At 47.2% G+C, this 21,051-nt stretch overlaps 1 protein-coding gene across 3 annotated transcripts in view; it reads right to left on the reverse strand.

Moving 5' to 3' along the window:
• Positions 1-14,300, reverse strand: part of MTG1 (mitochondrial ribosome associated GTPase 1) — a 201,555-nt gene extending 187,255 nt beyond the window's left edge. The window contains exon 1 of one of the 3 annotated variants that reach the window (XM_078642757.1): positions 14,144-14,276. The gene's annotated coding sequence lies outside the window, so the exon portion shown is untranslated. Of the gene's footprint in view, positions 1-14,143 lie in introns of all 3 variants that reach the window. The other 2 variants (XM_078642758.1, XM_078642759.1) reach the window with 2 other exon arrangements.
• Positions 14,301-21,051: the final 6,751 nt, after the last annotated feature.

Here is a 21,051-nt window from a genome sequence, read left to right on the forward strand (position 1 = left end):
GAAATACAGTGAAGACAGCGGGCAGGCAAACGGGCAGGGGAGCGAGGGGGAGCGTAGGAAGAAGACAAATAGCAGTTGGCAGCTGTGCACATCACGCGCGCGCTTGTGCGTGTTCTGGCAAGCTGCAGGCCAAAGTAGCCAGTTTTCTAAGTAGTTACTTAATGTCTCGCCAGAGCAGCGCATGCGCTGGCTTAGGCGAGACCTAAAAAGGGGTGGGTGGGGAAAAGCATACACCCTGTGGCGGGTACCCCATGTTTCCCGCCACACTGTGCATGCATGGATCGGGGGCACCCAAGGGCACCCAGTGACCGATTAGAAGGGCTCCGGGTGAAGGGGGGCCTGCTACGGTCCCTTGAAGTCAGATTCCGACAGCCTCTTCATCTCAATGAGACCTAGGCGATACAGCTGACCGAATCGTGCATCATACTCGATTGTTCGGAATCCGGCTCCATTGCCCGGTCCGATTTGTCTGCGAACGAGTCGGTCGGACAGGATTGGTTTCCGGAAACAATTTGGGCGATGCAGACGAGGTCTTCGCATCGTACTTAATCGTTCGGAGAGGGTTACAACTCAGTTGGAAATATAGGCACCGAATAGGATTCGCACGTTCTAGTACCCGTCAGGAGGCCTTCCTAACGAAATCGTAATCTAGGCCTAAGACGTTAGTAGTGAACGTCTTAATTACAGCAGTGCATAAATATAGTTTTCTTTTCTACTAACTTTCACAATGCCTTCAAATACCGGGGGGGGGCAGCTGCTGCGCTGGTATGAAGAACCAAGCAAAAGCAGACGGCTGCCACATTTATGCTAGGACGGGGTGGGGAGATAAAGAGCCCAGCATTGTAGCATGCTCGGAGCCCTCCGGTGCCCCGCTGACTGCTGTTAAAACACAATTAAGTAAAGCACTTGAAATGTAAGCAGGAACAACATGGGCGGGACAGAGATGAGGGGCTGCGATCAGTGTTAATATAGTAGTCGCGCATTACAAAAGAAATGTGCGGCTGCTGTTCTCGAACCTGAAGGTGCCTTGCGCAGGAAAGCATGACGTGTTTGCAGTAGGACTTAATAATTAAAGAAAATAGTGCTCACAGACAAAATAAACATACCGTGTAACACCACAAGTAACAAGCATTTACAATGTAACGGTCTCGCCTTTGCAAAAGTTAGAGCTATTGGCATTGTAAATGACACATTTTTTATTTATGTGTTGGTTTTGAAAACAGATAAATAAATGGCATTGTCATTTACAATACCAATATCTTAATCTCTTGCAAATGCGAGACCTATTACATTTACACACACACACACACACATAGATGTGGTGGTGTTGGATCTGATAGATGTGGTGGATGTGGTGGTGTTGGATGTGGTGGTGTTGGATGTGGTGGTGGTGTTGGATGTGGTGGTGGTGGTGGATGTGGTGGTGGTGGTGGATGTGGTGGTGGTGGTGATGGTGGATGTGGTGGATGTGGTGGTTGTGGATGTGGTGGTTGTGGATGTGGTGGTGGATGTGGTAGATGTGGTGGTGGTGGTGGGGCACACCATCTTCACAATCTCTGACACCATGCCATTAACATTGATAAAATGCTGTCAAGTTGTGCGTTGTGCCATGACTTTCCACCAAATGCGGCCAAAAGCCACAACACACCATTATCTTTGGTCAGATGCTTTCGAGGTATGCACCGCGGCCATATCTTTTTATCCGATGCTGTTGAGGTGCACCATGCGCCAGTATCTTTAATCGGGCACTTCGAAGAGTACATATTGAGCATCACCTTCGATTGATTGCTTTAGAGGTACAAATTGTAGGAAGAAGGTCAGCGGCAGCAAAGAATCATCTAGAGAAGGCCTCAAGCCTTGACCCTAAACGTTTCTGGATTGGCTTCAATATACTCTATGTTGGCTTACTTTTTCTGAGCTTTGGTGCTTCGATAAAGTTCGTGGGGCCTTGCGTCTCTGTATATATATATTTAAAAAATCTATATAATTTCTAATTTCAGAACATCAATCTGGCACCGTTTTAAGTTCTGCATAGAGGGTGTTTTCTGAAAGTGGCGCTTGCTGCACTCGGACACATCCAGCCATATTCCTGGCTGTCCCTGTGCCCTCGCCAGCCTCTGAAAGCCGCCTTTGTTTGCTTGAGGTGGGTGAGGGCCCCGCTTTGCCCCCTCCTGACCCACGTGGTGAATACCACTCTTGTGCGTGGCGAACCCTCTGTTTGCCATCACCGCAGCAGACAATGGCCGCCACACAGCCATATATATATATATATATATATATATATATATATGAGAGGTGCAGTTTATAACTCCTGTTAAGTTCCATTGATTCGGATTATATCCCTGTGATAAATCACCCCCTCTACCCCCACATATCATCCAGGGTGTGTTTGTGTTTAGACTGCACCTGCACTCATACACCCCTCAGAGGTGAGTCCAGACTGCTCCACCAACCAAAGCGTGCTGTTGAGCTAATGTGTATGGGCGCAATTCACTCAAAGCACACTGCACTGAGCTCCACTGCAATATGAACGGATATTCAGTGCACACTGTAGAGAATACCCGGTTATACTGTAGAGGAGCTCAGTGCACACTGCAGATAATATCCGTTTATACTGCAGAGGAGATCAGTACACAGTGTAGAGAAAATCCGTTCACACGGCAGTCTACACTGTAGAGAAAATCCGTTCACACGGCAGTCTACACTGTAGAGAAAATCCGTTCACACGGCAGTCTACACTGTAGAGAAAATCTGTTATACTGCAGTGGAGATCAATGTACACTGCACTGAATATCCATTCACGCGGCAGTAGAGCTCAGTGCACACTATAGAGAATATCTGGTTATACTGCACCGAAGCTCAGTGCACACTGTAGAAAAGTTCCGTTCACACTGCAGTGGAACTCAATGCACACAGGAGAGCATATCCGTTGACACTGCAGTGGAGCTCTGTGCTCACTGTAGAGAATAGCCTTTCATACTGCAGTGGAGCACAGTGTACACTGTATAGAATATCCGCTCATACTACCCTGGAGTTCAGTCCATACAGTATAGAGTATCCGTTCATACTGCAGTGGAGCTCAGTGCACACTGCCAATTAGATCTGCTTAAGTGCAGTCCAGCTCCATGCACACTGTAAGGAACAGCCGTTTATCCTGCAGAGGAGCTCAGAGCACACTGTAGAGAATATCCGTTCATCCTGCAGTGGAGCTCAGTGCGCATTGTAGAGATGTGCATAGACGGCTAAAGGGCGCGATGCACCCTGTAGCGATGTGCCCAGCGTCCACCAGAGCTCCGTTCACACTGCATAGCGGCTGTGTTCTGACGCACGCAGGGGGCACGGGGAGCTGGGTTCCCCGCGTGAAGGGGTGGGGGCTCTTGGCGCGGGCACTGTGGAAGTGTAAGCCCCTGTTGCAACGCAGGGTGGCCCAAGGACCGCGTTGAACTCTGGCCCTCCACATCTCTATGGCCCGCACCGCACGAGTTTGAGTCCCGCCAAGGCCACCTTAGCTCTTCATCCTTTAGGTCTCGGCCAATTGAGTAGCATCACATTGAAAACCGGCGCCACCTCACATTTACCGCGCCTCCAGACGGTGGTATGAACAACACGCTGTTACGAACAGTTGTTTGTTTGTTGTGGGTTAGCAAGCAGACCACACGGTACTACTTTAATTTAGGCAGCAACACGGGCACTGCCAATCTTCCCTCATTGTACCCTCCTCAGGGCTGGAACCGCCGACACGGGCACTGCCAATCGCCCCTCAGAGTACTGCTCACAGGGGCACTGCCAGTCTTCCCTCAGTGTACCCTCCTCAAGGCTGGAACCGCCGACACGGGCACTGCCAATCGTCCCTCAGTGTACCGCCCACACGGGCACTGCCAATTGCCCCCAGGGAGGTTAAAAGAGCATTTTGCCGGGATCGGTTACCGATTCAGTAAAGATGAGGAACCATCGCATAAGGAAGTGAATGGTGCTAGACGTAAAGAATAAACCAAAAGTTACCTTTACTCTTTTCCCGTTTTAAAGACTTAGAAGAAACCGGTTCAGATATATTCCCCAAAAAAGAGCGAGTTTCTACGGCGTTCCATGGGTTTAAATACTCACACTTTTAATACCTTTAATATAATACTTTCTTCGACCCAGGGATGCCACTGGTACTCTTTAGTTACAGGACTGTTAATTTACTGAACTATAGCTCCTGAACTGACTCTAGTCTGTAAAGCGCTATGACAACACAGGGGGGAGGTGGGGGTTATGATCCGCTACATATAAACCAAAATAAATAAACGACCCTGTTGGAGTTTCGTCCCCTTACTCAAAACGTAGATGTGATAATATTTCTCTTTGAATATATATAAATTCACGCCACAGTTCTACTGTTTCTAAGGTGTTTAAATAGAAGGTGGTGTTATGTCCAGTTGAATGCAGGTCTCGGAAGGATGGAAGGCTGAGCCGGCCGTGCTGGAAATCGAACCGGTGTCCGGTACATCACATCCAATGCCAGAGACGAGGCCGGGAGAGCTAGGCCTGACGTGTCCTCTGCACGAGAGTGCGCTCCGCACCTTGTATGCTGATTTACAACGAGCAGGGGATAAGGCACCAAACAGGATGGAGTATTGCAGCTGTTGGCAACACGAGCAGATGCCTCAGGGCAGAGCCACACACATTCCGCACCGATGCTGCTGATTTGCGGTTGCCCCTTCCCCGGGAACCGCTGATTTACTTCCCGGTGCACCATCTTGGACATGCCCCCACAAAGCGCTGCCATTTGTCTCTAAGCCCGTCTTTTTGCGATTGGGGGGCGTTTTGACATTATTTCACGGCTGTAAACAACAGTCAACAAAAACACGCCCCCCAGTCTGAAAAGGACGGGGCTTACAGACAAATGGTTCTTCTTTGGATCTAAGCCCCGTCCTTTTGCGATTGGGGGGCGTGTTTTTGACTGACGTCACTGAGAGAAAGAAAGTCAAACAAGACGATGGGGGGGAGGGAGGGACGGGGTTGTGGGCGTGTTTTTCGTGCTCTCCCCTTCCCATTGGCTGGAAGGTAAAATTCCAGCCAATGGGAAGAGGAGAGGGCGGGACTTAAAAAAAGACCCAGAAACGCCCCCGAATTGCGTCGTGACGGGGAAAGAGTGATTGACAACCAATCTCTTCCAATGGCTAGCCTCCATTTATGGAGCTAGCCAATGGAAGAGAGAGGCGGGACAAAGCCCCACACTGTACATCAAAAGATTTGGCCTGCGCGAGCAGTGCTACGGCCAGGCGAAACCTAAAAAGTCCTGTCCTCATGAGAGGTTACAAATGCAGACAAGGTATTACTAAGGAGGGACTAAGAAGCCTATTAACGAACCAGAAGCAACCATTTAGAAACAACAGTAAAAGGAACTAATTGAAAACATGGGCGGAGCTTCAAGTCTCTTCCTGAATACATCATGCCTGGCAGAGCAGCGCATGCGCTGCCCAGGCTCGACCTAAAAAGTATGTAATTATCTAAGCGGTTCTCAAACAACATTTAACATTTCTGAAAACTGTTTGTAACAGCCAACAAGATAGTAAGATTTTCTGCTGTCATTCTTGGATTTATTACAGAGTAAAGCTCATTGGTATGTTGTTACTTGTTATATACACCAGTTATGCTAAATTGTTTTATGGTACAGTAAGTTATTGAGTTTCGAACATTTTGTGAAGCTAATACCATTATATACAACCCTAAAATCCCTACTGTACTGGAGTTCAAATGGATAAATACACTGATATGAATAACAGCAGTTATTGATAAGCTTAAGCTCTGCCCATTTTCTTTCCGTCTCCAATACTGGTCCATGTTTAGCCTTCCCAGTTCCAACTCGATCTAAGGAGAGTACGACAGTTCCCTCTGCACTTGCAGTCACACACTGAGGACTTCTCAAAAGTATTTTTCAAAAGCTACTGGAAAACACCAGCTTAGTCTGTGCCTTCTACTGCTGCTGCTCTATAGATCTGCTGTCAAGAACTGGCATACTACCGTGACCAAATTACCATACCACACACTACTTTTGCAACCCTCTGATGTTCTTGAACCAGTGCAGATGTGACAACATCCTCCGTGCCTCCTCGTTCTGCAAGTTGTCAATAGTCTCATTAGACGCAATTGACAAGACTTTCAAGTTGATGAAACCATGTTTCTCCTTCTAAAATCTGCGATATACAAATCGTCGAAAGACCATGCCTGTCCTCTCAACTGTTCAACTTTTACAGCCAAGCTCATAACTGAAAGACAAGCTTCATGCAACATCCAGATAATCTCAAGGACCGCTTAGTCTCCCTTGTTGAGGAAAGTCAGTACAGCCACAGATGCCACTGCATGGCAGAGCTCCTTCCTTACATCACTGGAGAAGATCCTTTAAACACAGGTATACGTTCATCTCTGAGGAAATATGACAAGTCAACTCCACCTTCAGTAATTAGAGCAGTAGTTTGGTGTAGAATCAAAATCAACCACTATGAAACTGATCATAAAAAACCTAAAAAAGCTCAGGACAATGCCTGGTCCTTACTCTCTTTGTAGTGTTTGACACTATGAACCTCAAGATCCTCCAAGTCTGCAGTAGTAAGATGTGCAGCACTGGAGGATCACCATTACTGTGGCTTAAAACCACTCTTTCACACAATTCCCATGAAGTGATACAGAGCAGCTTTCGACTCTGGTGTCAAGCAGGGGATGGCAGGAGAGAGATCGGCAAAGCTTCTGCAACTGGCACAAGCCCTTCTCACTGCATGTGCAGTCCAGCAAATCAACGCCAGGTTACATCACCATGTTTATAGGTAGGAGCCACAGTACGTTGCAACCAAATTACACAGCAACAAAACTGCACCACCAGTGGCTGCGCTGTTAAAACTCACCTCAGAGCTAATGCAGTTGTGCCAAATGCACTCACATGTCGAAAGTGACCTTCAAGCAATCATAGTATTTCAGCCAGTTACTAGAAGAGTGTTTAGGCTTGTATTATCACCTTACAATAAACAGGAGGCTGCCATCCCTGTATAAAAGACCATCTCTAATTTCCTTATTACAGGCGTCTTGTGATAATAATAAAACAACATAGCCACTCAACTGTAATAACTTATTAAAGTTTGTATGTATGTACATGGTATTTCTATAGTGTAATTGTAGTAAAGAACCACTACATTTAAGGGTTTCCAAGTACAACTTTATTCAGTCATAGGTAACAGGTGCTTCCAGCTTGGCGGCAGTAGCTCACTTCAACATTCTAACCCACACTCCAGGATGTGGGGTGGGTCATACCAAGGGGTCGGGTGAAGGAGGGGTGGACAGGGAGATGGAGACGCGGGGAGCAAGATTACAACACACCTCCCTCCCATAGAAAAGTGGAGAGAGGATGAACAGGGAGAAGGGGCGCAAGGAAGGCTGGGAAGGGGAAAAATATGAGTAAGGTCCCAAAACACGATACGTATCAATGGGGTAGGGGTCCCTGCTTTCATATGCAAATGCAGGGATGTGGTAAGACTATATGAAACATTAATCAGGAAATAGGAAGCGTTAACAGGTTGCAATTCTTATATTAATCAACTGTAACTGTAAGAGAATCTAAAACGGTTGCGAGGTTGCATTTCCAGCGATAAACAACCGTGATAAGTCTGGTGCCTATAAAAGTTCAGGACAGGAGAGAAGAGGCTATGTGGTTACTTTGTCAAACATTAAGCAACTGAAGCAGTCTGGAACCAACAGGGAGTGCCACACATGACAATAGAAGAAGATAAACCATGTGTGCGTTACGTAACATTACGGGCCTCCTCATGTTGGTGAAATAAGGCATGACAACCTTTTCCCATTCAGCTCTCCCATGTCCCAGCTACTACTCCGTCTATTTCTCCCTGGGATTCCGAACTAACTGCTGGAATCCCATCTCTTACCAGAAGATTTAGCATGGCTGTACTATCCTTTTCTCTGGGTGGTAGCTTATGCCAGGACGCACCCCTGAGGTTACCACTGATGACACCAACTTCCATTTCCATGTACTTATCAATACCGGGACGGGGCCTCCTTCTGCTCCCCTTTCCTTGGTCATGACTATAGTTGCCATTTTTGTCGCATTTAGTTTTAGGCGCCCCCCCGATCATTTGCATGAGTATCTTCAAGCTTGAATGTGTCCTGCTGTTCCCTCTTGGGTTTGCCATACACGAAATCCTGCGTGTCTACTGAGACCTTGCACTTCGGCTTCTTCCACATACCTTATAATGGACACCATTATCATAGGGTGGACCATATTTCCCCAACCAAACCTTTAATGGGAAATCTTTTCGTACTTTCTACATTTCCGTACTCTCACTTTCCAACTTGTCACTATTGTTCATTTGGAAAGGTTTTCCTTTTTTCTCACTCTTGGATTCAATCAAACTATACTCCATTTCTCCTTCCTGTTCACATTTGTCTTCATACTCCTCCATCGCCTTAGACCAGGACTTGTCCAGTGTGGCTCTTTGCCACGTTTCCTTACAATCAAATTGATTACTCATACTTTTTATCTTTTGCCGCTCATTGGCTGTTGTACTTATGCATGCTCCCTTACTATCGAATGCTTCTTTTCTTCCAACTCTACCTTTACTGCCTTCTCTCTCCTGTTTCTTGCGTACTTCTCTTTCATCCACCCAACCTTGGACAGTCTCTCGTTTTCTCTTTAGTTTGTCCTTATCTATTTCCTTTACACTCACATCGTTTGTTGCTACTCCTTTCAAAACTACAGAACCCCTTGTATGCGGCTCCCGAGCCTTCTGTGCTTTACTCTTAGTTCTCTGCATGCTTCTGATCCGTGCCTGCATACTCATGTTTTCTTTTCTTCTACCTTTACGTGAAACTCTCCATTTCTTTTGATCCTTTTCCCCTTGCATGGTGAGTCCACATTCCGTTGTATGTATAGTACACCAAGTATTGTTTCTCTTGTGCATTGACTCCATAACTTCGTACCCTTTTACACCGATGTCCTTCCCTGTATATGTTTTTAGGGACGTATTAGCCTCTTTAAATTTTTCTACATATTTTTTAGTTGCTTCTCTATTCCCTATACGCTTGCTTGCCGTACTGTGCCGTGATCCTGAGTCTGAGATCATATCTGTCTTTACTCCACCTTGGAAGATGGTGCCCACTGGGTTTATTCTATTAGCATTATCTTCCTCTTTGCTCACTTTTCTTTCCTTGATCTCGTCTTTCCTTTGTTCCTTTTTTAACGAGACTTGTTTTTTGTATTCATCCACCACATTCAAAATGTCCTCATAAAAATCTCTGTCTGACCCTTCCGTCAATATTTTTTCCCTTTCGTGGTACCTTTTCTTTCCTCCAGTTCCTAAACTGTGGAGCCATTTTTCTGCCTTTTTCTCAAGTAGCAGAGATACTTTCTCTTCCTCAAATACAGTTATGTACTTCTCAACATTTTCCTTCCGCACACCCCATTCTGCAGTGATCTTCATATTCTGGCCCCACTCCATGTCATACGCGCAGCTATAAACTAGAGATTCACGTGAAGATGTAATCACAGCCTGCAGATAGATAAATGGCAGTACGAGTGCACTTTGTAGGATTCGCTTGCGCCCCAAGCTGGTTAAACGAAATGCGCAGTCTGTTGCTACTAAGATTCTTTCTTTAAAGGTCACGTCACCTTCTGCGCTTACAATTACTCTGCAGAGTATCTCTGAAATCCCTGAATATGCCTTGCTCCCTTCGTCTGTGGATCTGTGACTCTCATTAATTCACAAACAATAATGGACCGAGAAAAATCTCTCTCAAGAGTGCTGCCCCCACTCTGTATTAACTCCGTCACAAGGATTCCTTGCACTCTCTGCCCCTCTGAGGGTTTCCTCGATCTGCAACAACTTGCTGCTGCGATGCAGTTTTCTTACACTGAACCCTGAGATTTACCACACTCCTGACATATCCACACAACAGCTCCAAGCGCCGCCTCAGTTCCGAAACTTCCTCACACTGTTTCACCGCGCTGACGCGGTTTCATTTACCACGCTCCCTCCGTTCTTTTGGAATCTCCACACGTCGCTTCCCAATACTCTGCCTCAGTACTGATATTTCCTTACGCTGCTTCTACGAGCTGTTTCAGTTTAGTTTACTACATCTTTGCAATCTCCACACGCAGCTTCAAATCGCTGCCTCAGTGCCTGTAACCTCAGAGGTTCACCATTTTTCTGATCCTCTAAGACGTTTCAAATCCTCTTAAGACACTACTTCAGTGAATTTATTTATTTATTTACCACGTTATGACTCACTGCCTAGATCGGTTTCAGCGGTTTTGTGTTTACCATGTTCCCCGCACCACTCTTCACATTTTTTCCACAGGCTCACTATAATTGAGAGTTATCAAAATTGGGTCCCCTTCAGTTAATCTTCCTGACCTTTGTCTAAACAAAACTCCCGAATACTGGTAAATTATTACTCACTCGACTCAGACCATTCGTCGAGTTTGGAGAGTCCCGCTTCACGATGCTGCCACTCTCTCTTACCTCGAGCGCCAGACACGCCGCCTCAGTTCAGTTTCTTGTGCAGAGACAGAAGCGGCTCTTTTCCCCGCTCCACTCCTTTCTCCTCACGCAGTGTCATGCGCTCCCCTCATAGACTGGTGAGAATCCCTCATAATCCTTCATGGGTAATGTTTTCCTGCACCCAAAACAATTTAACGGGAACACTATACGTAGCCTGAGTAAGCCTTAACCTTCCTTCCTTTTCATCAATATTCATACAGGAAAATAATGTTGACCGCGAAGTCCTCTTTCTTTTTCCACGGTTGAAGCACTGGAACTTCCCGTCGACAACTCTGCAGTTACTTGGAGCAAGACCCGCTACGTCTTCTCCCTCATGAGTTTCGACTGTCTCTCACGTCCCGCTTGCCAGTCCACACAAACTTTGGAGGGGACTTGAAACACTCACCCTCGGCTTCTTCTCCTGCTGAGATAACCGATCACTGCCACGGGCGGAACAGCTCTCACACCGTCACGCTGTGCTCACTCCGCCGACGCTGCCTACAGCCGTCTCACTTCACTGAAACCTTCAATTACCGCTGGACTCACACAAAGATGCCAGCTGGAGGATCCACCAACTCCTGTCAAACTTGACACGGAAGAACGAAATTCCTCTGTTTCACACGGCACGAGCTCACCTTCATCGAGACCACACACCTTGCTTCAGATGTGCGTACTTCACGTTTTACAACCTCGATGAGTTCAGCTTTCATCAATACATCCGCTGTTCCTGTGATCTTCCTTCTTACACTGGGTAAGCCTTCATTTCAAATGGTAATATCCGCTCAAGCATCAAGTTGCTCCAGGGGGAAACCTTACGCTGACCCTGGCTCAGATACTCTGCTCAGCCTTGGCTCCCGGACGGTAACCAGTCTGGGTGAAGCCTGCCCCCTTCAGTCACCGGGAAGGCTTAGTCAAAGAGCGCTGCTACAGTCGAAATCCGTTTTCGACCACTCAGACATCGCAGACAAAGTATGCCTGCACAGCGCTGCCCCCAGCAGTCCCGCTTCCAACCAACAGCAACCGAGCCTCCTCACTTGCTCTCCTCCAGAGTCGGCTTTCACTGTTGTGGGAAATCCGTGTTCCGCTGCCTGACCATTAATTCACCTTCACTTCACAACCAGCTGTTTCTACTCTTGTTGCGCTGGTTACCACTATGCCGCTTCCTCCTCCACGGAATGCTCCCAGGGAGCTCTGGTTACCAGATCCACAGACATAAGTCAGACCTCAGTCAGTCAGTCAGAGCGTTTCTCTGCTCAACACGGTACCCTCACACCCTCACCGAGGCTTCACACCCGACTTCCTTTCCTTTACTTAGTCGAGAGATATCACGTCCCCCCACGGGAACACCTCGATGACACAGCCTGGGTTACCAGTAAGCTCCACACGGTACCCTTTCACCTTCAACGAGGCTTCACATCCGACTCCCTTTTCCTCACTTAGTCGGGAAATTTCACGTCCCGCCACGGGAACACCTCGATGACTCAGCCTGGGTTACCGGTTTGTCTGTTGTCCTGTGATCCGCAAATCCACTGGTGAGTACTTCATCAATATTCAAAATTCCGCACAAGCATCAACTTTTCCAGGGAGGAAAGCACCCAACTGACCCTGGCTCAGCTCCTCGCCCTCGTCGCCAAGAAATGTAGTAAAGAACCACTACATTTAAGGGTTTCCAAGTACAACTTTATTCAGTCATAGGTAACAGGTGCTTCCAGCTTGGCGGCAGTAGCTCACTTCAACATTCTAACCCACACTCCAGGATGTGGGGTGGGTCATACCAAGGGGTCGGGTGAAGGAGGGGTGGACAGGGAGATGGAGACGCGGGGAGCAAGATTACAACAGTAATCCTAGCCAAAAGACAGGGAAACCCTGTACATGGTCAAGGACAAGCATAAAGTCAAGAAGTAAGAGGAGAAGAAGCTCGGCTGTGGTTGATTAATGCACTGATAAGTGGTGTTCATGAAAGAGGTGACCCTTCAACTCTTTCCTAAATTGGAGCAGAGCTGGGCAGTCCTGATGTATATGGGGATGTTGTTCCAGCTCCTGGGTAAATTGATGGAAAAGGTGATGCTGTCTTGTTTTGTTTTTTTTACACTTCTTAGTCTGCAATCTGGTGGTGTCATAGGCGCACAGAGATCCACCAGCAATGGTGAGCTTGTCTACAAGATAAAGGGGGTTGCAGGTCGTGATAGTTTTTTAAGTGATGCAAATGGTTTTAAAGATGGTGCCGGCCAGCAAGGGCAACCAATGGAGTTCTATAAGGATGGCGGTGATGTGATCACAGTTGAGTTCTAATATTACAATGCCTGTTGCCAGTGCCAACAGTCAAGGGGAAAGGCAGGTCATGGGGCATAACTAAAGCTGCATGTTAAAAAATGAAAACAAAACATAACTTTTCCTTATTCTGCTCTGGAATAAAGTACCTTATGTTGTACATTATAAGGATATAAAGGTTGGCAAGCCAATACACTTGCGGGGAGAGCCGAGCCAAGGGTCTGGCTCAGATAGCTGAGCACGTGCCGAGCCCTGAAAATGTTTGCTAGGCAAGTCACACAACAAGCATCACATAACACTAGATAAAGCGCTTCTCTATTCAAAAATGTGTATTTCTATAACATATGAAACTTTGAGGTTAATAATAAGTCAGATCATGGCACTGCACTGAGAAGTACTTACTAAAAGCAATCGTTTTTAAACAAACGATTAGTGCAAGGCAATTGTCGTGTAAAACCTGTATGTGGTCCCATATTGTACCAGAGCAACATTATAGTTATTAAATCAAGCACAAACGGTTTTTTGTACAACTAGTATTCTGAACTCAGTAGTCGAAAGTGCTTCCATACACAATAATGTAACTAGTGCTCATATAAAGCACTTCAGTTTGGCGTTTGGGACGAGCTCCCGCTATATGAAAACTGCCAAAAACCTAAACATAAAGAAAGATAGTCATTTCCTGGCTGATTTGTACAAAGCGAAACTAAAAAACCTGGATAAATCGTGGCTTCGCCGCTTTAATTTTGTGATCTTGGGCAAATATTTTATTTCACCAAAAAGTTTCCCTTCGTGACACGAGGTGACGGTCATTGCTCAGGAATGGGGACATTAGGGGATTTCACATGATGCACCAACACCGAGACTGGAACCTGGTTTCCCAAATGTAAAGTCGTCAGCGCTGGCCCTAAAGCCACAGCCTGGGTAGAGGGAGTGAGAAACCAAATGAAAGCGTCTCGTTATGTGCTGGCGGCTCTAAAAGCACCTCGAGCTGAGCCAGGCTTCCGGCTCGAGTTTTCAGTGGCTCGCCCATCTGTATGAGAATATTGACCAGTCACCTCTGACTTACGTGACCTTATAAAAGAACTCTACATTCGGCCCCGTTCCTCACTAACTCTATAGGGTCACGGAACTCCTCAGTGACATGCTATATGCTTCCGCGCCGCTGGCTGAAAAATAACAGGACAAGTTCAATACCACCCTAGTTATGAAATAACAGTTTAAGCACAAACTCTACCCACAACACCTTCGGGTAATGTTCGCGCTATATAACATTGCATTGCATTAAATAAATAAATAGCTCAGACAGTACTTTTCCCACGTGGCAAACTCTAAACTGTTAGACGCACAATTACCGCCAGTTGTTCTTCGCCCAATGCGTACTTCTCACACTTAATGAGTCCGGGTACTCTCGGAAACCTTCGGTTTTAAAAAGCCCAGGACCATAATAAACCCTGTACAGACAGGAAGAAAGGTGCCTGCATCCATCTAGAAAGAAGAGGCAACATTTCCCCAAAAAAAGTTCTAAACAAGCTCCACCCCTACATCGATGTGGATAGGTTGCACCTAGCTCACATATTACGGTTGCACGGATACAGGAGCAGAATATGAATAGGGTTGACACTGCTCACAGTCCTGTAACCGAGCGGTCGGTGGGAGCGTCTGAGCTGTTTAGTCGTTAAGGCTTCCTTTCCGATAAAACAATATAAGCCATTTGCTAATGTTTAGAGTTTCTGGAATGAAGCATTATGACTTAGTATAAAATAATTCTGATGTGTTTTCGGAATATGCCATTCTGTTCATTCTAGCGGTAGTTGTGAGGAATAGTTTTGACAGGCATAAAATAATCATAAAGTTATTTGTTAAAATATTTGCTATGTTGAATGCATGTTTAAAATGGGAAAAATATTGACATTTGCTGATTTTACCAGTATGTTTTACAAGCCTAGACTCAAAAATACAGGCCAGATAAAGTAAAACATTGGTTGGGTGATAGATAACCTGGACTGGCCGAAAAGGCTAAATGTTGGGAAACCTTGTGGGAATATTGGTTGATATTAGACCACTATTCTGCCGCACTGTGTCGGTCGCTAATGTGCTGCTTACTACTTATCTAAGAAAAAACATGTTTTGTGGAGTACATCACTGTTCTGAAATTGCCATTTTTAGGTTTCGCCTGCAATGTGCCTGTAAAATCTATTGTTTTTAACACATCTTAAAAGGGACTTCACGTTTTTATTGGTGCGGTATGCTTTCAAGTTTACTGTTACGTTCTGGGCCCTAGGCCTGCATAGTGTAGAAAGGACGACACAGACACAGGATTATGGGACTGTGAACTAGCCCAGAGCACGTGCACTCGGGCTCTTTTATTTGCGGGGTCACCTGAATGGTGACGCCCGTGTTGGATGGGTGATGGGGTGTGTGTGTGGGCCAGCCCTCGGGGGAGTGGCTGGCAGAAACACTAGACTGTGTCCAGCAGGACACAACATTCCTCCCAAATTTTAATAAAATGAGAAACAACAAACAAGAGTCCAATCTATGGGAAGGAATGAGAAAAACAAACTAAAATAAAAGAAGTCTCACAGGTCAGAGATGTAGCTCGCAGGACAGCGGTGGACAGGTGCAGCTGGAGCACCCGGACGTCTTGGCATATGTCCATACTTTAACCAGGCATATCTGGGGACGAACACAGGGCTGATGATATCCGGACCTTTCAGCTTCGCTTCAGTTGAAGGATGGTCCACCCACGTGATGTTCATGGGTCTAGCGTACTCTTGCTGTGAGGCAATTAGTGTCTTATTGTTCTACATGGGTGCATCAGGAGCGTATAGGTGAGTCCACTGTAACACACCGGACGATTGTGTCGCTTGATCCTTTGACAACAGTCTTGGCATTGTGTGATCTGTTGATTCTCTGTTGCAGGGCCTGGCTGCTTCCTGGAATCCATTGGTGGGGCAAAGTAACATCCATCTCTCACGCTCTGGGAGGCCCTTTGGAAGAGTTGCCCCGGGACTGCATATGGGCTCTGACTCTGGAGCCACCGCCTCGTCGCTCGTGCAAACTTCAGGGGTGGATGTGTCTTGGTTAGAAACATGCTCTCGCTACCAAGATCAGGATATGCGCCGGTTAAAACAGATGGACACTGTATCTTCAGATCGTCGCTCGGTCTGGGACTCCAGTTTTCGTACTTGATGCTCAAAGGATGGTAGTGATGCACATGACAGATGATGGAGTGGATGCCATTGAGACGGCCCGTACAACAGGTGGTGATGGCTGGCAGTCAGTAGGGATGACTGGCGGATCTTTGAAGTCATGATCCTCGTCGAACACTTGGTGCAGCTCTTCTGATTTGGCATTTGTGTAAGCAGAACAGGGATGCCCTTTTCTTTCCGCAGCCGGCGACAGGTGGCTGACTGTCACTGAGAAGAATGACGTCTCTGCACCCCAGTGGCTGGCGTGTGTTTGAAGGTGCACTCTGGTGAACGGCGTCCCTCTGTTGACTTTCACTGTGCACCAGTTGTTGTCAGCTTTCTTGTGCTAGGACCGTTACCATCCTATATTTCTCCACTCCGCATCTTTTCTGAGAATGTGACGAGAAGGCCACGCAAACCTGTAGAGATTTGCTGCTCACTCCGTCGTGTTCTCTGAGTTTTGCATTTTCTCCCATCACGGACCTCTCACCGGTCCTGTTGTATGATTTTCTCCCTTCTGTGTATCTCTTATCTCTTATCCAGTGGTAGAAGTGGGCGGGAACGGAAGGCCTCATCACAGACTGCATCTGCTTCCAGCTCTGGTGCCACTGACTCTGTGCCCCGGAAGTCATGGACACTCCCTGGTTGAACTTTGGTGGCGTCTGAGTCTATGGCCTGGGGGTTGTCTTCATCATCATATAGCTGATACTGACGTGATGGCAAAAAGGAGTCTGTAGCCTTCTACTACTCCATTTCCCTGTTTCTGCTTGCTTCTGCCCTCCGCATCATGCCCTGGACAGACACCTTCCACTGTCCCCCGTAACACTCCGCGACATTCTCCTTGAACATCAACGAGGACCCACTCAGCTCTCGTGGCCCTACCTCAGTGCACCGCCAGTCACCGTCCCGTGGCGGTGTGCCTGTGCCGGCCGCAGTGCAGCCAGGGCCACTAATTCAGCTCAAGTCATGGACCCTCGCTGTTTGAACTTTAAATTCTGATTGTCTGATCACTGTTGTAGTTGTTTAGTTGTTACTAGCACCAACCAACCCCTGAGGGGTGGCTTACACTACACAAAGCCCATCCGGCACAGGCATCACTGGACATGTGTAACTGGCAATAAAAGGGTGCTGGGCGCATGTGCCCATAGCCAGTTCCACAAGCTATCTCAGTGTGTCCGTGTGGTCATTATGTATGCATGAGGGCCCCGGCCCATGCCACATTACATTGAGCTGTGTACAGAAGGCGCAACCTTGTCACCTTAGGCAGTGGGGTAGACCTGGGACATGTAGCTGTGTTGTACCCCCCAATGTGAGCGTAAGCGGAGTGGACTGGCATATGGCAGTACAGCATAGGGGTGTGGTTATTCAACACGTGGCTTTGGGCGTGGTTAAGTTTGGGCCTTGCCAAGGTAGTAACTAATGCGTGTCTCTGTTGTAGTGTCTGTGCCACCCATCCCGCAATGGACATTGTTGCTATGTAGCATGCTCCCGGAGTGTGGGCTCGGCCTAAGGGTAAATGAAGGAGCGTTAGCCCGCTCAGGGTCAGGGATCAGACATGCCAACTGTTGTGTGTGGCGCTATTACCGCAGCATAAGCCAAAGGTCTACCTTCAACTAAATGGCTAGTTCAGCCAGGCATGAACTCTACATCAGTATGCGTCCTGTCCTTACCATAGGCCTACACATACGTGGCCGCCCACCTTCAGTGCACAACATCACTGTGTCGTTGTCAGGCTTGCGGACATGCGCACACAGGCATGACATTGGTGTGCCATAGGGGTGCAAGTGATGCAACCGCCCTGCGCACACTTGTGAATAGGCTCGGGGGAGGGAGGAGCAGCAGTGAGGCTACGTAATACACATTGATGCCGCTCATTCGCAACAAGCAGTACATGTCATACAGGAATCACTAAGTCACACATATCACACACCAATGAACCAGTGAGCCTGCCAACACATCATGCAGTACGAAGTATTGACTCATTCTCTCTGCACTGTCACAGGTGATCAAGGATATGCGCTTGGATGATGACACCCCTCCGAGCCCCAAACACACAGGCCCAGAGGCAGTACAATTTGGCCCACAAATGCACCAGGGGCATCGTGGAACGCACATTTGGCGTGTTGAAGTCACGTTTCAGGTGCCTGGACATCACAGGTGGAAGGCTCCTGTACAGCCCAGATATCGTGTGCAAGATGATCCTTGTGTGTTGCGCAACATATGTGTACGCAGCAATGCCCCATGGATACAAGTGCCAGATAAACCTGACGATGATGAGGAAGATGAGGCAGGTGGACCACACCCCACTGCAGCCGCAGCAGGAATAGCCCGTAGGAACACCAACATTGACAATTACTTCACATGAGCACATCATATTATGACAGTCCTTAGCAATCATGGGACAGTACAAAATTACCACAGGCACATCATGTGCAAATAAATGCATTACAACACACATTTCCTGAGTGCATGTCACTCATCTGTACAAGCACATCACTCAGACAAGTGTGAGTGAGACATGTAGTGCTAACAATTTTACTATTTGTTAATGGATGGTGGGTGTGTCACCTCTGTGCAGTGAGGCTGTTTAGGGTGACATGTATTCGAACTGCCAGTTCTGTGTGTCACAGTTAGTACGGAATCCCATTCTTCGGCGTTTCACATGTGTCCCAAATCATTCCATATTTGCTGCTATTTGTGACCTACAAGTAACAACAGGGCTTCTTTTGGGGCCAGATATGTACCAGCAGGATGCAGGGATGCACCCTGTGACTCAAGTCCCACAACATGGGCAACATGTACGTAAGGGGGAGTCACTGACCCTACATTCGTCCATGCTTTCATAATTGATTGATCATGGACATGACACATCTGTGTGCAGGAGGTGTTGATTATCCCACTGCAATGTGAAGGGGAGATGCGGTTTCACAGTGTGTTCCATGTATGTTTCCGAATTGGCGCAGTTTACATACAGACTGCATGCCAATGTACATTGTGACTGTTTGTGAAAAGATGCCTATTTGATGCGGGACAATGGTCATTTGTCTACGTCACGGCTGTGGGGTTGTGCTCATACATTGCCATCTCACTGTTTTTTCACTCTGCTTTTATGGTGCATTTTCCCGCACGACGCATGGGAATTGCAGGCCTGTCGCTGGTTATTGCTGATTTTGTATCGTAATTGGCCTACTATTTTTGCGTTCGCGTTTCACGTTTTTCCGGCATCACGTTAATTTTAACGCAGTCATTTGACGCGTTATCGTGTGACTATCACATGGTACTGCCATGTTGAGAATACAATGTTAACACAGTGTTATTTTCCCGCGATAGACTGCGATGTGAATAGTTGCATTTAGCTAATTTTGCGGTAATTATCACACGTTCTTGAGAATATTCCCCAGAGTGTATTGTCTGTTGTGTTCTCTCTGTTTACTATTGATATACAATTTGTTGATCTCATTTTTTAATCTGTGATGTTATTCATCAATTTTTAACAAAAAAAAAACCAAAGGTTTTTAACCAGTCACCATTTTTTTACTTGTATGGCCCATTGATTACCTATGATGTAATATGACGTGGTTTTTATTAAAGATTTGATGCTGTTCACATTTCTGTGGCACTTTATTTACTCTGGCTTAGGGTTAGGAATGCAAAGTGTATAAAACTTGGTTACGTGTATGATTGAACAATGCCAAATAGATTGGTTTGGTAATTAGTGGATCCAAAGGGAAATATTTGTGACTTCACAGTCTTACACTTATAAACCTACAAACGGGTTTGAACTCAACAATATGTGTCAATCGTTTGTGTGTTCAATTAAAATGTGTGTGCAGTGTGTTGGTTGCAAGGTGTGTGCTTGAGTTTCCGTGGATGAGAGCGCCTAAAAGAGTCAGCGCAGAGCTGCAGTGGCGATGTACTAAGCCAGATACACATGTGTTCTATGTGTCCACACCAGCTCTCTATGTATCCAGACCGGCTCTCTATGTATCCAGACCAGCTTTACCCTGACTGCCTAGCAGCAGTAAGTCTCAGGTTCACTCTGCCCCCAGGGCCAGCACCAGCACAAAGGTCTCCTGTCCTCTAGGAGTCTCGGCTGACTTTTTGCCCCCTGGCCATTGCTGCCATTTTCCCGCCCTCCCTCATTTCGCTCTCCTGCCACCCCAGCACCCTTCCCCCTCTCATGACCTACTTGATGGAGACTGCAGCATGTCCACGCCACCGGCAGGCCAATCTGCATCCATCCGTGTCTGAACTGTGCCTAGCGCCAGGAACCCTAGCTCTCCGGACTCCCACAGGTACACCCCCGCCAAGTTTTGTGCCCTAGACCCCAGACACAATAACAACTGCTGCCACACATCTCCCTGCTTCACAGCAGGACCGTTCACTTGTCTCCACTGTGCTTCACATCCTTTTCATGACCGATTAGCCCTGCAGGAACCAGCATGATGCCGTCTGTGTCGGCCAAGACCCTGCTGGATCAACTCAGATGCCTCCTGCTCAACACCAGATCTCTCTGCAAACATGCCACCAAAATCTGGGACACCATCTCCACCCTCACCCCTGACATAACCTTCATCACAGAGACCTGGCTCACCCCAGCATTGACACCGGACATCGCAATGGCAACACCCATCGGCTTCAAGAAGAAACGCTGTGATTGCACCGAACAGACACGGAGGCGGCATTGCCATCATACACATGAAAAGAATCACCTGCACCATCACCAACGACCAAACCATGCCAATCATGGAACACATGAACTTCCAGCTCCATACCGACGATAACACCGCCATCAAAGGCACCCTCGCCCATTCACAACACCATCGCTAAATTAATTCCCCCACCCACCATCAAATTTGAACACTCCATTTTCCTGGGAGACCTCAACTTCCATCTAGATGACTGTACCGACACCAACTCCGGGGACCTCCTGGATAGACTGGACAACTTCGGCCTCAAGCAGCTAGTCACCAACCCCATGCACAAAGTAGAACACACGTTCAGCCCCACATTCACGTTTAGCAACAGAATCACTTACAGCCGCACCTCGGAACTCACCTGGTTTG

The sequence above is a fragment of the Lissotriton helveticus genome, chromosome 5_1 (genome assembly GCF_964261635.1).
Source record: "Lissotriton helveticus chromosome 5_1, aLisHel1.1, whole genome shotgun sequence".
Classification (NCBI taxonomy): Eukaryota; Metazoa; Chordata; class Amphibia; order Caudata; family Salamandridae; genus Lissotriton; species Lissotriton helveticus.